This window comes from Oncorhynchus keta, chromosome 33 (genome assembly GCF_023373465.1).
Source record: "Oncorhynchus keta strain PuntledgeMale-10-30-2019 chromosome 33, Oket_V2, whole genome shotgun sequence".
In the NCBI taxonomy this organism is placed as follows: domain Eukaryota; kingdom Metazoa; phylum Chordata; class Actinopteri; order Salmoniformes; family Salmonidae; genus Oncorhynchus; species Oncorhynchus keta.
The window spans coordinates 12,414,732-12,431,986 of record NC_068453.1 but is presented as its reverse complement, the minus strand read 5'-3'; the positions used below and the strand labels follow the sequence as shown (position 1 = coordinate 12,431,986).

The 17,255-nt window shown below is 43.8% G+C and overlaps 1 pseudogene; it reads left to right on the top strand.

The window, feature by feature from the left end:
* Positions 1–2,028: 2,028 nt before the first annotated feature.
* Positions 2,029–17,255, top strand: part of LOC118366236 (conserved oligomeric Golgi complex subunit 5-like) — a 45,590-nt pseudogene continuing 30,363 nt past the window's right edge.

The following is a 17,255-nucleotide window of genomic DNA, read 5'->3' as shown; positions in this document are numbered from 1 at the left end:
GACAAGTACATTAGAGTGTCTAGTTTGAGAAACAGATGCCTCACAAGTCCTCAACTGGCAGCTTCAATAAATAGACCCGCAAACACCAGTCTCAGCGTCCACAGTGAAGAAGCGACTCCGGGATGCTGGCCTTCTAGGCAAAGTTGCAAAGAAAAAGCCATATCTCAGACTGGCCAACAAAACGAAAAAATGAAAATGGGCAAAAGAACACAGACAGATGAAGATCGGAAAAAGTGTTATGGACAGCCAATCTAAGTTTGAGGTCTTCAGGTCACAAAGAAGAACATTTGTGAAATGCAGAAAACATGAAGGTGCTGGAGGAGTGCTTGACGCCATCTGTCAAGCATGGTGGAGGCAATGTGATGGTCTGGGGGTGCTGGTAAAGTGGGAGATTTGTACAGGGTAAAAGGGATCTTGCTATCACTCCATTTTGCAACACCATGCCATACCCTATGGACGGCGCTTAATTGGAGCCAGTTTCCTCCTACAACAGGGCAATGACCCAAAGCACAGCTCCAAACTATGCAAGAACTATTTAGGGAAGAAGCAGTCAGCTGATATTCTGTTTATAATGGTGGCCAGCACTGTCACCAGATCTCAACCCTATTGAGCTGTTGTGGGAGCAGCTTGACCTTATTGTCCACCTGGCAGTCTGGCGGACAATTCTGAGTTTGGTGGATGCCAGGAGAACGCGACCTGCCTCTATGCATAGTGCAAACTGTAAAGTTTGGTGGAGGAGGAATAATGGTCTGGGGCTGTTTTTCATGGTTCGGGCTAGGACCCTTAGTACCAGTGAATGGAAATCTTAACACAACCGCATAATGACGTTGTAGACAATTCTGTGCTTCCAACTTTGGCAACAGTTTGGGGAAGGGCCTTTCCTGTTCCCTGTGCACAAAGCGAGGTCCATACAGAAATGGTTTGTCGATCGGTGTGGGACAACTTGACTGGGCAGCACAGAGCCCTGACCTCAACCCCATCAAACATCTTTGGGATGAATTGGAACGCCCACTGCAAGCCAGGCCTAATGCCCAACTTCAGTGCCTGGCCTCACTAATGCTCTTGTGGCTGAATGGAAGCAGGTCCCTACAGAAATGTTCCAACATCTAGTGGAAAGCCTTTGTAGAAGAGTGGAGGCTGTTATAGCAGGAAAGGGGGGACCAACTCCATATTATTGCCCATGATTTTGGAATGAGATGTTTGAAGAGCAGGTGTCCACATATTTTTGGTCATGTAGTGCATGACATACATACATGCACACCCACCCGACCCGGAAGGACGCTGCACGCTCAAGCATGCAAAGAACTGATCAAAACACAGCTGTTGTTCAAAAGTATGTGGACATGCTTTCAAATGAGTGGATTCAGCTAGTGGCAGTGTGTGTTTTTCTGTGTGCGTCATACACGGACGCGTCCTTTTTATCCACAGCAAACTCTGGCGTTAAGTACTGCATCATGGCTCTGGACATGAGACGTCATGGTTAAGTCAACACCTGTGTCACCCCATTTGACTGATCCATGGACTGCAGACACGAGACGTATAGTGTCACGTCTTCCAGACGGATGGGGTCGAGGCTCCATGACAGGGTCTTGACAGTATCACATCCACCAGCTGACACCTCACTGGGCCGTGAGCTCTGGCGCTGGCTTCCTGATTATGACCCAGCTGGAGCTGACTTTAGGGGCAGTTTCCTAAATGGCCTTGAGTTAGGAATGGAGAGAGTTGTAACTGTGTTTCCAAGAACTCGTTAGGCCGGAGAAATGAGGTGGAGAGGGAGGGAGCTAGAAGATTGGGGTCTGACCTCAATCTCAGTTTCACGTGTGCAACAGCGAGGAGAGCGGGGAAGGAGAGACTGGGGGGGGGTTGGAGAGAGGGGGGAGGGAAGGTGTGAGCGGTTTCTGGATGATAGTGAACAAAGCTCTGATTAGTCCTGAGTGCCGGTTCCTTAATAAGAGCTGCTATCAAACCCTGTTAGTAATTACTCACACACACCCACACACATATTCACACTCGGACGCACACCCAAAAATGTCAGAGTACTTGCGTATCCTGATCTTTTTTCCGTTAGCTGAGGAGAATTGTTGAAAATGACACATTTTTGGGGACCAGCCCCTCCCTTGCGTATGGTGACATCAATCGTCTGAGCTTGGAGGTGTGTGTGTGTCAGTCTGTACGTGTGTTTCACTCTGTGTTATTCTAGAGTGTGAGGTACACTCCATTCTGTGTGTCTGTCCGGTTACTAGAACTGTCTGAAGTGTATTTAGTTGGTTGATTGGACTCCACTGTGCTCCGAGGCTGACTGTCTCAGACTAGACAGTGTTGGGGTTGACTGACTGAGACGGTCTCCTCTCTGTCCCCATGTAGAACCCGACCCAGGTGGGCACGTCCCTCCAGGTGTTCCGTAACCTGGGCAGTCTGAGGGAGACGATCAGTGTTGGTGGTGGAGGGCTACCGGACCACCATACAGGACAAACGTCACCACCGCCTTGGATATCAAGGGACTCACCCAGTCCGCTGACAACAGAGGTAGGTGGTGGGTGACTGAGTGAGCGTTAGGGGTTGAGGAAAGTTGTGTTTCAGTTTAGGTACTCGTGTCTTGTGTAACTTTTTAACCCGTGTAGTTTTGTTTGTGTGTGTCAGGTGCGCCCGGCAGAGCCCCAGGTAACACGGCAGCGTTCCGAGCTGCTCTCTGGACCAACCTAGAGAAACTCATGGACCAGATCAGTGCTCGCTTGTGGACAGGTATGCCTTTACCTTTACAGATACTTTACCCAAGCAAAGGTGCACTTTTACCTGCTGAAGTAGAGTAATGTACCTAGTCAGGGAGTACAGAGTTAACCTGTAATCTCTCTGTGTTTAGGTGCAACACCTCCAGAAGGTCCTAATGAAGAAGAGAGACCCTGTCACTCACGTCTGCTTCATCAATGAGATCATTAAGGTGAGACGTCATGTCCTCGTAAAAGGCCTGTGTGTCCTTGCCCCTGGACTGTCATCAGCACACCCTTCCACAACATCTATTCATCTACTCTTGGCAATATCCTTCTCTTCTCTTTTGCCTTCCCCTGCCAACCTCTTTCCCATCCCCTCCCTCTCCCATTCCCCTCTCTCCATACTGATCGGTCCATTACCTGGGCCTGTCCTGGAAGAGACCTGCCCAGGCTTTATTGACTCTGCTGGCATCAGCAGAATGCTGGGCTGTTAAGCAGAACAGCATGCAGGGACTTAAGTTCTCTAATACAAGCTGAAAGAGATTCTGCTGTGCCAATTTTCTTTCTTAGAGGAGCATGGACCCTTTTAATTTGCTCCATCCCTCTCTTTCTCTCCCTTCCTCCCTTTCACTCTGTTTCTGTCCCCCTCTCGTTCCGTCCGTTGTCATGATCTCTCCGCCTCTCTCTCTCTATCTGTCTCTCCATCTCTCTTTATTCTTTATAAAAGTCCACAGTCCTATAATTGGCCTTTTCTATTCAGGGGAGCAGTCAACCTATTATCAGCTTGCTCCAATTAAGGTCTAGTTCTGTGTGTGTGTGTGTGTGTGTGTGTGTGTGTGTGTGTGTGTGTGTGTGTGTGTGTGTGTGTGTGTGTGTGTGTGTGTGTGTGTGTGTGTGTGTGTGTGTGTGTGTGTGTGTGTGTGTGTGTGTGTGTGGTGCGTGTACATGCCTGTTTGTGTAAGTTCAGAAGGAGGACATGGACATAGTGTAGTCTATTTTGTGTTGGTTTAATATTATCAGGTTAGCATTGATCGACTGTGTGTGTGTGTCCTTTTTGTGTTAGGCCACAGGACAGTACACTATGTAGAACATGAAGCAGAGTAGGCCTAGTTTACTTTAGTTTCTGTAAGATAAGCGGAAATCATCCAGTCTTTAGGCTCTGGGGCAGTTTACCTAGAAATGAAGCACATCTCACACAGCTGTCATCATCACCATTAATATCATCATCATCATCATCATCATCATCATCATCATCATCATCATCATCATAAATACCATCAACATCAATACCATCACCGCCATTAAGATCATCACCATCATCACCATTAAGATCATCATCATAACCATTAAGATCATCATCGCCATTAAGATCATCAACATCATCATCATCATCATTAAGATCATCACCATTAAGATCCCCACTATTAAGATCACCATCAAGATAATCATCATCACCATTAAGATAATCACCATTAAGATCATCATCATTACCATCACCATTAAGATCATCACTATTAAGATCACCATCAAGATCAACACCATTAAGATAATCACCATTAAGATCATCACCATCATCACATTAAGATCATCATCATTATCATCAACATTAAGAGCATTGCCACCGTCACCTTCACCATCTTCATCACCATTATGATCATCACCATATTCATCATCACAGTCATTATCTGCATCACCATAACCAGCAGCATCATCACCATTAAGATCATCACCACCAGCATCACCATTAAGGTAATCACCATTAAGATCATCACCAGCATCATCACCATTAAGATCATCATTACCACCAGTAAGATCATCATCATCATCACCATTAAGATCATCGCCATTAAGATCATCACCATCATCATCATCATTAAGATCATCATCATCCCCATGAAGATCATCACCATTAAGATCATCACCATCATCACATTAAGATCATCACCATTAAGATCATCACCATTAAGATCATCACCAGCATCATCACCATTAAGATCATCATTACCACCAGTAAGATCATCATCACCATTAAGATCATCGCCATTAAGATCAACACCATCATCATCATCATTAAGATCATCATCATCACATTAAGATCATCACCATCTTCATAATCACCATTAAAATCATCACCATCTCCGTCATCACCATTATGATCATCACCATCTTCAACATCACAGTCATTATCAGCATCACCATAACCAGCAGCATCATCACCATTAAGATCATCACCAGCATCATCACCATTAAGATCATCATTACCACCAGTAAGATCATCATCATCATCCCCATTAAGATCATCACCATTAAGATCATCACCATCATCACATTAAGATAATCACCATCATCACATTAAGATCATCACCATTAAGATGATCACCATCATCACATTAAGATCATCACCATTAAGATCCTCACCATCATCACCATTAAGATCATCACACCGTTATCATCATCACCATCACCAATAAGATCATCGCCATTAAGATCATCACCATCATCACCATTAAAATCATCACACTGTCATCATCACCATTAAAATCATCACACTGTCATCATCACCATTAAGATCATCCCCACCGTCATCATCACCATTAAGATCATCACCATCTTCATCAACACAGTCATCATCACCAGAAACAGCAGCATCATCACCATTAAGATCATCACCATCATCATTAAGATCACACCGTCACCACCATCACCACCATTAAGATCATCATCACCATTAATATCATCGTCAATACCATCAACATCAATACCATCATCACCACTATCACCACCACCATTAGGATCATCACACAGTCATCATCAATACCATCACATCATCATTATCAATACCATCACCACCATTAAGATCATCATAACCATCAACATCATCATCACCATTAAGATCAGAACCATCATCATCACCATTAAGATCATCAATACCATTAATATCATCACCATCATCATCATTAAGATCCTTGCCATCATCATCAATATTAAGATCATCACCATCATCATCAACATTAAGATCATCACCATTAAGATCATAATAATCACCATTAAGATCATCACCATCATCACCATTAAGATCATAACCATCATCACCATTAAGATCATCACCTTTAAGATCATCACCATCATCACCATTAAGATCATCATCACCATCTTCATCACCAACATTAAGATCACCATTAAGATCATCACCACCGTCATCATCACCATTTTCATCATCACCATTAAGATCATCATCATCACCACCAGTAAGATCATCATCTTCACCATTAAGATCATCACCATTAAGATCATCACCATTAAGATCATCACCATCATCACATTAAGATCATCACCATTAACATCATCACCATCATCACCATTAAAATCATCACACTGTCATCATCACCATTAAGATCATCCCCACCGTCATCATCGCCATTAAGATCATCACCATCTTCATAATCACCATTAAAATCATCACCATCTTCGTCATCACCATTATGATCATCACCATCTTCAACATCACAGTCATTATCAGCATCACCATAACCAGCAGCATCATCACCATTAAGATCATCACCAGCATCATCACCATTAAGATCATCATTACCACCAGTAAGATCATCATCATCATCATCATCCCCATTAAGATCATCACCATTAAGATCATCACCATCATCACATTAAGATAATCACCATCATCACATTAAGATCATCGCCATTAAGATCCTCACCATCATCACCATTAAGATCATCACACCGTTATCATCATCACCATCACCAATAAGATCATCGCCATTAAGATCATCACCATCATCACCATTAAAATCATCACACTGTCATCATCACCATTAAGATCATCCCCACCGTCATCATCACCATTAAGATCATCACCATCTTCATCAACACAGTCATTCATCATCACCAGAAACAGCAGCATCATCACCATTAAGATCATCACCATCATCATTAAGATCACACCGTCACCACCATCACCACCATTAAGATCATCATCACCATTAATATCATCGACAATACCATCAACATCAATACCATCATCACCACTATCACCACCACCATTAGGATCATCACACAGTCATCATCAATACCATCACACCATCATTATCAATACCATCACCACCATTAAGATCATCATAACCATCAACATCATCATCACCATTAAGATCAGAACCATCATCATCACCATTAAGATCATCATTACCATTAATATCATCACCATCGTCAACATTAAGATCCTCGCCATCATCATCACCATTAAGATCATCACCATCATCATCAACATTAAGATCATCACCATTAAGATCATGGTCCTTCTGTAGCTCAGTTGGTAGAGCATGGCGCTTGTAACGCCAGGGTAGTGGGTTCGATTCCCGGGACCACCCATACGTAGAATGTATGCACACATGACTGTAAGTCGCTTTGGATAAAAGCGTCTGCTAAATGGCATATATTATTATTATTATTATTATATTATCATAATAATCACCATTAAGATCATCACCATCATCATCACCATTAAGATCATCACCGTCATCATCACCATTAAGATCATAATAATCACCATTAAGATCATCACCATCATCATCACCATTAAGATCATCACCATTATCATCACCATTAAGATCATCACCATCATCACCATTAAGATCATCACCATCACCACCATTAAGATCATCACCATCATCATCACCACTAAGATCATCATCATCTTCATAATCATCATTAAGATAATCACCGTCTTCATCAACACAGTCATCCTCACCATAACCAGCAGCATCATCATCATTAAGATTATCACCATCATCATCATTAAAATCACACCATCATCATGACCATTAAGATCATCATACCGTCATCATTAAGATCATCATCATCATTAAGATCATTAAGATCATCATCATCATTAAGATCATCAAAATCATCATCACCATTAGATCATCACCACCATCATCACCATGTCCTGTTCCACTGTACACACTTTTTCTCCTGTCATCTTAGGACCAGATCAGAGCAGGTCATTAGTATGAGTGTAGGGCTAGCTCAGCTCTACAGACAAACAGCATGAGGAAATACAGATCTATTAAACAGAGCCAAAAGACACATCAATCTGTAATCAGGATGTCAAGCAAGGAGACGGAATTTGTCTGATCTCATGTGTGTACTAACTCTGCATCAGAGGAGTGGACACTCATTAGTGCACTAACCTCCTAAGACGCCCAGCTATAACTTGTAACCATGGTGATGAGTTGTCATTGTTTTCCACGGCGACAGTTATGGCACAGCATGGTGGACGCGCACTTGTGTGTGGGGTGGGGGTGGTGTTCTAGCTGATTTGCAGTGTGATAAATGTGTGCAGCATTATCTACCAGGATCACACTGGTAGATAATGATGTTACTGCCCTTCTGCCTGTGGGGTGCAGACTGCACTCATCACAGCCCTGTGTGTGTGTCTCTCTTCTCTTTTATTATTTATTATTATTATTTTTTACCCCTTTTTCTCCCCAATTTCATGGTATCTTCTCTCATCGCTACAACTCCCATACGGGCTCGGGAGAGACGAAGGTTAAAAGTCATGCGTCCTCTGATACACAACCCAACCAAGCCGCACTGCTTAACACTGTGCACCTGGCAACCTTGGTTAGCGTGCACTGCGCCCGGCCCGCCACAGGAGTCGCTGGTGCGCGATGAGTCAAGGATATCCCTACCGGCCAAGCCCTCCCTAACCCGGATGATGCTGGGCCAATTGTGCGTCGCCCCACGGACCTCCCGGTCGCGGCCGGTTGCGACAGAGCCTGGGCGCGAACCCAGAGTCTCTGGTGGCACAGCTGGCGCTGCAGTACAGCGCCCTTAACGACTGCGCCACCCGGGAGGCCCCCGTTTCTCTCTTCTCACTGCAGGATGGCCAGCCTGATATCCTCTACACGTTTTGGAGTGTTGTCACACACACTCTCTCAGTGGAGTTGCAGAGAGCAACGGCTGGTGAGGCTACATAGTCATGTCTGTTTCAGAGTAACGCTGATGCACCCTAATAGCAGTGTGTGTGCTTACTCTCTCTCTCTGAGTCTCTCTCTCTCTCTCCCTCATACATTTCTCTTCATCTTTTCTCTTTCAGGCCACGTCGCCTGCAAGTAATGCTGTACCTGCATTTCCGTGCGTTTGTGTGAGTGTATCAGTGGTACAGCACAGACGGTGGGGCCATCACTCTTCCCTTCTCCTATAAAGCCTAAACGCCCGTCCCTGTCCCGTCCCAACCACTGCGGGGTATGATTACACCTCTCTGATGATATATACCCCCCTTTCAGACAGGACAGGGTCTATAAACACACACACTCGCACACACACCTTTAATTTATACCCTGCCATGGGCCCTGCCTTATATAAGGTGGAGATACAACCCAACAGCATCCCTCCACACACACTGCGGAGAAACGTTTCCGCCCCCTCCTTATCTTACAGTAAGTGTGCCATTTCAGCAGAAGGGATAAATGTCAGTAGATGTAGAGGTGAGTAAAAGAGCGGTGCGTTTGGCTCCTGTGGTGCTGTTAACTCTATTTTCACACTGCGACCTGTGGGCTGCCTACCTATAGGATCTTTTGATTGCATATGGAACTGTTTCTAAAAACTCTTATAGACGCCGTTGTCTTTTCTCCTGCCGAGTTCTGCATCTAATTCCCTGGTGGTGAGAGACTCGAGAACATTGACTGATAGCAGATGTCATGAAAAAGATATGAAGGGAAAATGTGTGCAACACAACCTGTACAAAGTGCTCCCTTGGCAGGGTAAAGAAAGAGAGCAGTCGAGCTATGATCCAGTCACCGTTGCACTAATCATTGTGTGTGTCTTTACCAGTTCGTAAAGCCCACAGCAGCCTGCCTTGGACGGATCGGTGTCTATTGATCCCTGCTTTAACACAGTTCAGTGTTATCACCTGGTAATGATGCTCCTCATTCACTCTCACTGGTCAATATGGAGTTCATCCGCACAGGCCCAGTATATCTCTTTTTCCTCCCTCTCTCTCTGTCTTTGTCTCCCTGGCTCTATCCTTCCTCCGTCTGTCTCTGTGCCAGTGGCCCCCACCCCTCCAAATATTTCAATATTTTTTTTCTCTTTATTCTTTCTCTTATGGTGAAATATAACCTATGGTTCTATTAGCATATGGAAATATGAGAATTAGAATAAATATACTGAATGTCAAATGCTGTTATACATTATCCTTTCTCCTCCTGTATACGAGGATATGAATTAGAGTAGTGTATATGAATGCTATCTATGCACATTATCCTTTCTCCTCCTGCCTGCGCTGCTCCCTCCAGACCTCATTAGAGCCTGAAAGTACTTCAGTTCAAACCTGTATGAATCATTATAAAACGCTATATTATGCATTCACCAAATCAATCTACATTAAAACAATCTGCATATCATCCCTTAACGAGCAACTAATCACTCGCAAAGTCAGGGGATTAACATAATAATGAGCAGGAAAATGTCACCGTTTATTTTCTGTTCTTTTAAGCAGGATAGTCTTTCTGTTTCAGTCTCATCCCTTCATCCATGCTCTAGTCTGGTACTCGTGGATAATGTGATGTTTCTGTTTCAGTCTCATCCCTTCATCCATGTTCTAGTCTGGTACTCGGGGATAGTGTGATGTTTTTGTTTCAGTCTCATCCCTTCATCCATGTTCTAGTCTGGTACTCGGGGATAATGTGATGTTTCTGTTTGTCTCATCCCTTCATCCATGCTCTAGTCTGGTACTCGGGGATAGTGTGATGTTTCTGTTTCAGTCTCATCCCTTCATCCATGTTCTAGTCTGGTACTCGGGGATAATGTGATGTTTCTGTTTGTCTCATCCCTTCATCCATGCTCTAGTCTGGTACTCGGGGATAATGTGATGTTTCTGTTTCAGTCTCATCCCTTCATCCATGCTCTAGTCTGGTACTCGGGGATAATGTGATGTTTCTGTTTCAGTCTCATCCCTTCATCCATGCTCTAGTCTGGTACTCGAGGATAATGTGATGTTTCTGTTTCAGTCTCATCCCTTCATCCATGCTCTAGTCTGGTACTCGGGGATAATGTGATGTTTCTGTTTCAGTCTCATCACTTCATCCATGCTCTAGTCTGGTACTCGGGGATAATGTGATGTTTCTGTTTCATTCCTTCATCCATGCTCTAGTCTGGTACTCTGGGATAATGTGATGTTTCTGGTTCACGGGAGCAGAAAGACTGTTAGTGTGCATCAAAGCAGATGTTTACCTTTGCAGTCATTAAAACACAGAAGGTGACATTTTACAGCTCCACTCTCCTGCTCGTCCTCCTTCTCAATCTTCTCTTTTTGTGACCTCCTTCTCACCCCCCCTCTCTCTCTCTCTCTCTCGCCGTCTCTTTCTCTATCCAGCCTCATCCTTCCTCAAGCAGGCATTAGAGGGAGAGTACCCTAAAAGCTTCTCTGTCTTTATAACGACCTGCGGCGTCGGCTGCTGCAGTACAGCTCCAGCATCCAGGGGGTGATTTCGAGCAACGCAGGGCTGGACACCGCCATGGACCTGCCCACCACAGAGACAGACAACCAGGACCTCTTCACACATGCCAAACACGACTACAAGTTAGTCTGAAGTGAACATACAGTTGAAGTCGGGAAGTATACATACACTTAGGTTGGAGTCATTAAAACTCATTTTTCAACCACTCCACAAATGTCTTGTTAACTAACTATAGGTTTGTCAAGTCGGTTAGGACATCTACTTTGTGCACGACACAAGTCATTTTTCCAACAATTGTTTACAGACAGATTATTTCACTTATAATTCACTGTATCACAATTCCAGTGGGTCAGAAGTTTACATACACTAAGTTGACTGTGCCTTTAAACAGCTTGGACAATTCCAGAAAATTATGTCATGGCTTTAGAAGCATCTGATTAGGCTAATTGACATAATTTGAGTCAATTGTACCTGTGGATGTATTTCAAGGCCTCCACAACAATTGTAGACCTCCACAAATCTGGTTCATCCTTGAGAGCAATTTCCAAACACCTGAAGGTACCACATAAATCTGTACAAACAATAGTACGCAAGTATAAACACCATGGGACCATGCAGCCGTCATACCGCTCAGGAAGGAGACGCGTTCTGTCTCCTAGAGATGAACGTACTTTGGTGCGAAAAGTGTAAATCAACCCCAGAACAACAGCAAATGACTTTGTGAAGATGCTGGATGAAACAGGTACAAAAGTATCTATATCCACAGTAAAACAAGTCCTATATCGACATAACCTGAAAGGCTGCTCAGCAAGGAAGAAGCCACAGCTCCACTACTACCATAAAAAAGCCAGACTACGGTTTGGAACTGTACATGGGGACAAAGAGCATACTTTCAGTCCTCTGGTCTGATGAAACAAAAATAGAACTGTTTGGCTATAATGACCTTCTTTATGTTTGGAGGGAAAAGGGAGAGGCTTGCAAGCCGAAGAACACCATCCCAACCATGAAGCACTGTGGTGGCAGCATCATGTTGTGGGGGTGCTTTGCTGCAAAAGCGACTGGTGCACTTCACAAAATAGATGGCATCATGAGGATGGAAATTATGTAGATATATTGAAGCAACATCTCAAGATATCAGTCAGGAAGTTAAAGCTTGGTCGCAAATTGGTCTTCCACATGGACAATGACCCCAAGCATACTTCCAAAGTTGTAGCAAAATGGCTTAAGGACAACAAAATCAAGGTATTGGAGTGGCCATCACAAAGCCCTGACCTCAATCCTATATAAAATGTGTTGGCAGAACTGAAAAAGTGTGTGCGAGCAAGGAGGCCTACAAACCTGACTCCGTTACACCAGCTCTGTCAGGAGGAATGGGCCAAAATCAACCCAACTTATTGTGGGAAGCTTATGGAAGGCTACCCAAAACGTTTGACCCAAGTTAAACAATTTAAAGGCAATGCTTCTAAATACTAATTGAGTGTATTGTAACTTCTGACCCACTGGGAATGTGATGAAAGAAATAAAAGCTGAAATCAATCATTCTCTACTATTATTCTGACATTTCACATTCTTAAAATAAATAGGTGATCCTAACTGAACTAAGACAGGGAATTTTTACTAGGATTAATTGTAGTTTAAATGTATTTGGCTAAGGTTTATGTAATCTTCCGAAACATTAGAGACTAGACTACTCTCTCGCCCCTTTCTCCTTCTTTCTCTCTATCTCTTTTTTTTATACCCCTCTCTCCATGTCTCTCTCTCTCTCAGCTAACTTGTTACAGTATGCAGTCTGCCTCTTCACATCCTACTCACAGTGATCGAATGGTTTGGGATGAGTCTCTCTCTCTGACAGACAGACAGACAGACAGACAGACAGACAGACAGACAGACTGACTGACTGACTGACTGACTGACTGACTGACTGACTGACTGACTGACTGACTGACTGACTGACTGACTGACTGACTGTCTCACTCACTCACTCACTCACTCACTCACTCACTCACTCACTCACTCACTCACTCACTCACTCGACTCGACTAGTGTGGGATTGTACCCAGCTTGCTGTGATTGTCAGAAATAATTTCAGTATGAAGATTCTCATACACACTCACCCACACACATTCCGTGATGCGTGGTTACTCTCAGAATGTAAAGTCTCTTTATATTCTGCTCCATCTGTACTAAAGCTGTAGGAGAATTTAAACACGGGAGACCACTAGCAATTAAAACAGGCCACAGAACCGGTCACAGCCAGCACACTGATTAGTATGCATGGATGGAGCAGAAAGTAAACGTCCATTAAACCTGCTATATTTTAGAGTGCTCGGAGGAGTGTGTGTGTGTGTGTGTGTGTGTGTGGGCGGAGTGCCAGAAATAGTGAAAGAAGGGAGAAAGATAAACCTTTCCAAAGGCCTCCAGTGTGAGTGTATAAGAAGTATTTGAGTGCAGACATGGAGGACAGTAGCTATCTGACCAGAGAAAGCTATATAGCACCTCGCTGAGGAGAGACAGGGCTTTGTAGTGGAGAAAACAGAGAACGATTGAAGGACAGTTGAAGAAAACGATTGATAAAGGAACGTCAACATCAGAGTTTTCTCGAATCCTGCTAGACCAGACTCACCCTCCCATCGCCCTGGTCAAAAGTAGTGCACTAAATAAGGGAATAGGGTAGGGCTGACCTAATTTAGGCGACTGGTCGAACAGTGGCATGTATGGCACATGAGATGCCTGTCTGAGTTGACTAATCCATTGCAGAGGCTGCCGGGATGCCACACCAGTATCACCAGGAGTACATTTACCGCTAATTCCTATCATTTCTAATCTACAATGTTTGTTTTGTTACGGTTATTTCTATTGATGGATTTGAAATATTCTTAATATTGCAGTTTTACCATTGTCATTGTAGGAGTGCACAACCTAGGATACACTTGTGAGGAAAAGTTTGGGTTTATTTCATTCCATTTACAAGTTGTTAATTGTCTTTTGTTTGGAGTGCTCACACACACCAGATTACGCATAGAACTAGGCTACCTGGCCTGCGCGCAAATGTAGGCTTATAAATGTACCCATTTGTGAATCTGATACTATTTCTGATTGTCTTAACTCATCATCACTGTGGAGCTTCTCAAATGCATTTTTTTCTTCGACTCAAAAAGCAAGTAAACAAAGTCTGTTTTTACATCCATTGAGAATGACAACAGTTCCAAAAACGTACTCTCTCTCTTTCGATAAACACTCTGCATGAAAGGGGAAAAAAATGTCATGCACCGCTTGATCCGGTGGAAATGTCATAAAAAATACCTACCTTATTACTTCTTATGCAAATATCCTACAGCTATGTCTGTCTCTCAAGAGTTCACATACTTTATGCAACGTTGCAAGTTTGCTAGTGTGAGCTTCAGGCTGGATCCAAGTTAGTAGCTGATACAATGTTTCAAGTTCCTTGCAAGACAGGCCATGCATAGCCAATGTGATTAATAGGATATTTATTTTTAACAGGATGTGGTCTACCTGCAGGCTGCAATGTTTTTATATGTAGGCTATATACACTTTGGCAATAGAAGTTACTTTTGGATTTGTATCATTTTCATTTAGATATAATTTTGATGAACCACATGACATTGACTTTGAGATAGGAAGACTTTATCAGAAATTAAATGTAACCCACGAAAATGTGCATATGATAATCATAACTGGCACGCGGATCAGTAGAAATGGTACGATGACTTGGCACTCAAAATGGAAAAGGTTGCCGACCACCGGCAACTTCAGGAACCTAATGGCAGAATCTGCGAACGTCAGCTGGCAGTGGGAGGAAGAGGGTCGGGGACAGGTATTTTTCTTCTCGTTAAGCTATATTGATCTCTTGTTCCCTCTTTAGTAATTTGTGTCTTGATATTTAATTGCAGTGCTTAAAGCATCAGGCAAAGTATCCTGATTTTAGTATAGTTGATTTTATTCAAACATAGTGTGTGAGAATCTATGTGAGAATGCCGTTCATTGACTACAGCTCAGTGTTCAACACCATAGTGCCCACAAACTCATCACTAAGCTAAGGGCCCTGGGACCAAACACCTCCCTCTGCAACTGGATCCTGGACTTCCTGATGGGTCACCCACGGGTGGTAAGGGTAGGCAACAACATCTGCCATGCTGATCCTCAAAACGAGGGCCCCTCAAGGGTGCGTGCTTAGTCCCCTCCTGTATTCCCTGTTCACCCACGACTGTGTGGCCAAGCACGACTCCAACACCATCGTTAAGTTTACTGACGACACACCGGTGGTAGGCCTGATCACCGACAAAGATGAGACAGCCTAAAGGGAGGAGTTCAGACACCTGGCAGTGTGGTGCCAGGACAACAACCTCTCCCTCAACGTGAGCAAGATAAGGAAGATGATCGTGGACTACAGGAAAAATCGGGCTGAACACGCCCCAATTCACATCGATGAGGCTGTAGTGGAGCGGGTCGATAGTTTCATGTCTCTTTGTGTCCACATCACCAACAAACTAGAATGGTCCAACCACAACAAGACAGTCGTGAAGAGGGCATGACAACACCTTTACCCCCTCAGGAGACTGAAAAGATTTGGCATGGGTCCCCAGATACTCAAACAGTTCTGCAGCTTCGAGAGCATCCTGACCGGTTGCATCACCACCAGGTATGCAACTGCTCGGCATCCGACCGTAAGGCAGACGGTAGTGACGGTAGTGTGTACGGCCCAGTACATCACTGGGGCCAAGCTATTCAGGACTTATATACTGTACGAGGCGGTGTCAGAGGAAGGCCCAAAAAATAATCTAAGACTCCAGTCATAGACTTTTTATTTTAGTCAGTTAAGAACAAATTCTTATTTTCAATGACAGCCTAGGAACAGTGGGTTAACTGCCTGTTCAGGGGCAGAACGACAGATTTGTACCTTGTCAGCTCGGGGATTCGAACTTGCAACCTTTCGGTTACTAGTCCAACGCTCTAACCACTAGGCTACCCTGCTGCCCCCGACTGTTCTCCGGAGCACCAAGTCTAGTTCCGAAAGGCTCCTTAACAGCTTCTACCCCAAGCCATAAGACTGCTGTTTAATAAAATGGCCACCCGGACTATTTGCATTGACCCCCCCCCCCCTTTGTTTTTACACTGCTGCTACTTGCTGTTTATTATCTATCCTGCCTACATGTACAAATTACCTCAACTAACCTGTACTCCCGCACATTGACTCGGTACCGGTAAAGGCCTGTATGTAGCCTCATTATTGTTATTTTGTTACTCTTGTTTTTTTACTCTAGTTTATTTAGTAAATATTTTCTTAACTCTATTTTCTTAACTGCCCTTAACTTGTTGGTTAAAGGCTTGTAAAGTAAGCATTTCACTGTAATGTCTACACCTGTTGGATTCAGCATTTCACTGTAATGTCTACACCTGTTGGATTCAGCATTTCACTGTAATGTCTACACCTGTTGGATTCAGCATTTCACTGTAATGTCGACACCTGTTGGATTCAGCATTTCACTGTAATGTCTACACCTGTTGGATTTGGCGCATGTGACTAATAACGTTGGATTTTATTTGATTTAATATGTGGAAAAATACACGTTTAAAAATGTTGAACAATCGATTGGTCAAAAGAACGGACGACTCTGTCAACCAAGATTTTTAGAATAGGGTGCCATTTGGGACCGAGACCCTCTCTACTGGGTAATCTTAGGTGTCTGGAAAAAGCAGCTATATTTGTGGCAGATGCAACAACCTGAGTGTTTGTTTAAATTGCGTTGGTATGGCTAGGTGACCAGACAGGTGGAAATGGCTCCTGTCCACTCTAGCGTCTGTCTATAACTGCTGGAGCCTGATATGAGTCACACATTAACCCAAAGGTGTGGAGCTCCAGGCCCAGCCAGGGGCCCTTGCTGCTCCCTGTTTCCCAGTAGGAGATCATGTCCCTGCGTACTCAGGCTACGCTACAGCGCCTGGCCCCGCTGGTTTTCCCTCTGGCACTCAGTCAAGCAGAGTCAGTGTTGATTAACCAAGAGTACATGAGAGCCAGGTTATCTCCCTGACTTCATTAAATCTCTCT